Here is a 2,944-nt window from a genome sequence, read left to right as displayed (position 1 = left end):
AAGTCAGTTCTGACCCACAGCAACCCTGGATAGTGTTTCCTAGGAGCAGCTGGTGAGCTTGAACTGCCAACTTGTAGTTCAAACGGCTTTGCCGTCTGGTGCATTAACCCACAGTGCCACACCAGGGCACCCAAAAATCAAACTTACCTTCATCAAGTCAATTCCAACTCACAGTGACTGTAAATCCTTGAAGGAGCAGACAGACTTATCTTCCTCCCACAATGGGACATGTAGGTTTGAACTGCTGACCCTATGTTTAGCAGCCAACACCTGACCCACAGCACCACCAGAGTTCCTTCTGGATTTTCCTAAATGTCTTTATTTGTGTCGCACGCCTCTCACAGAATCACTGTTAAGTTTCAATGTAGCCAAAGCATCCTGACCTGGTTTCCTGTCGGTCCACCTGTGCTGTGAGCATCATAAGAATTACCCCTGGTCACTATAACAAAAGGTCCTGGCAAGGAAAATAGCACACTGTGTGAGTCCAGGTATGGTCAAGCACACAGACTTATAGGTGTGTGTGTATGTGTGTGTGTGTGTGTGTGTATGTGTCAGCATGTTTAAGTGCAAATGAGAATGTGTGTGCATGTGCACTGTACCTGGGTGTGCTGGGGTATGCATGGATATGTGGTCCATGTGCATATGAAGATACGTACACATGTGTGAGCTCATCTGTGTGTACAGGTATGTGTATGCACATGTGTGATCGTGTGAGTGTGTATGTGAGCACCAGGTGGAGATGGTGCCAAATGAAGCCCTGGGGATACTAGCCTGAGCACAGGAGGAGGGAGGGAAAGGGAAGGCAGAGGCATACTGTGTTTAAAGGTTCTGTGAAAACATAGCCTCAGGGCCTTTCTGTGCAAAATCAACTCCAACATCCTGACTCATCATCCCCATAATGCAGGGAGATGACAAACAAACATCGAGACTGAGTTGGAAAGTTGATTCAATGGTGCTGTAGACACAAAAACTGCTTGGAAGCAAACTTCAGCAAGAATATGAACACAGAGAAGTGGGCTCAGCTTCTTCAGGAAGCCTGGGCTGGAGAGTCAGTGACGTGGTCTAAGTTGAGCATTATGCCAAACAGAGACTCCCAAACAGGAAAATAAGGGGTTAGGAAGACACAGTGAAACAATAATTACACTTCTGTATTGCCAGGACGCCCACAACCCAAGTATAAAAGCCACCGACTGGAAGGATGCTCCACTCCAGAACCCACCTCCTCCCTGATACTTCTCCAGCAAAACACAACAAGATGTGTGACACCTCCTGCTCCTCGGGAAGCCAGTCGGGCAGTTCCATGCCCATGCACTGCACACCCCTGAGTTGTGTTCCCACCACCAGCTCCTCATCCTCGGGCTCTGGGAGCTCCTCCAGTCACCCTGTATCCTATGTGATTGTGCTGTACCGGCCCGTGAGCAGCATGGCCTCCTCCAGCCAGTCACCTAGTGGGTCTTCCAGCAGCTGCTCAGGTGGCAGCAAGTCATTATGTGGCCGCTCTTCCTGTGGCATGACCTGTTGTGCATCCTGCCCTGACCAAGGTACTTGCTTTGTGCCCGTGTGTGGTGTGGCCTCCTCCAGCCAGTCACCTTGTGGGGGCTCCAGCTCTGGCTCTGGTGGAGGCCAGTCATCTTGTGGCAGCTCTTCCAGTGGCATGATCTGCAGCATGTCCAGCCCTGTTCAAGTTGCCTGCCTTGTACCTGTAAGCTGTAAGCCCACTATGTGTGTGCCCGTGAGCTCCAAACCTACTCTCTGCATCCCTGTGAGCTGCAAGCCTGCCATGTATGTGGTCCCCTCCTGCCAGTCTTCCTGCTCATGAACATCTACTGCCAAACCTGAATACTCTAGAAGAGCTGATCTGCTCATCTGCAAGAGCCATGGTGAGAACTACCCTTCAAGTCAACACTGGGTCAGAGCAAGATACAAAGTGCCTCTTCCCCAAATCACCTTTGAGTGTGCCCAGAGACACAATCCAACAATGCTACTTCTGGATTTATCCTTGTCTTCACCCATCACCACAGCTTTTAAGAAAACTCAACCTTTCATCAGGATCTCCCCTAAATTAATAAATTTGTCAGATTTCTTTCCTCTTCTTTGGAGTCTCGTATTCTAAAGTGTTGTTTGCTAAGACCTGCCCAATGTGAGAATGGGAGGCCCTTAGTGGCCAAGGGGAAAGGAGAAAATGAGTCACAGCTTTCTGCCCATGGTTCTTCAAGCTGAACAAGAGGGGTCTCTGTTACTTACAGGGTTCCACATTTTCCTCTTCTCGTGCAAATCCCCTCCTTGTTCTGATGTGCCATTTCCCATCTTGCTCCCAAATTGGGGGACCAGAATGCTTGTTTGTGTGTGATTGTATGTTTACATGTATATGGGGGGGGGGTGCGTGAAATTGTATGAATAGTATTAATCTGGTTCAAATATCCAAAGCCCCAAAAGCTTAAATATAAAAATCTCCAGACTACCTAGATTAAAATATTGCAAAATCATTTCAACATTCATCATCTGCCTGAAATGCATAAATGAAAAGTGGTTAGAAATGAAGCAGTCAGTAGTAGAAATGAGGCAGAATTTCCTTAGAGAGACTTGTTAGAGTGCTATGTACCTCTCACCCACAGAAGAGAGAAAAGAGTGAAATATTTGACTTAGAATTAAAGAATCAAGAGTGTCATCTAAGAGGTGATGTGCTTTCCACTTGTAAGAGGCTTACAGGGTACACCTTTTGGTTGGGTGAGGATGCAAGGACAGTATGGTAACTATGCCAATGAAACGATAGATGATAGAATGAATGTAAAACTAATGTTCTCCCATGTAGACTATCACACAATTCACAATAAAACATTTATTTAAAAAAAATAAATAAAAGGAGAAATACTGCATAGGACCATTATTGTAAAAGCTTAAGAAAAAAATACCCACACTAAAAGGGGGAAAAAATTCTTTTTTG

Source organism: Chrysochloris asiatica, unplaced genomic scaffold, assembly GCF_000296735.1.
Source record: "Chrysochloris asiatica unplaced genomic scaffold, ChrAsi1.0 scaffold00415, whole genome shotgun sequence".
In the NCBI taxonomy this organism is placed as follows: Eukaryota; Metazoa; Chordata; class Mammalia; order Afrosoricida; family Chrysochloridae; genus Chrysochloris; species Chrysochloris asiatica.
Note: the sequence above shows the minus strand (reverse complement) of the source record.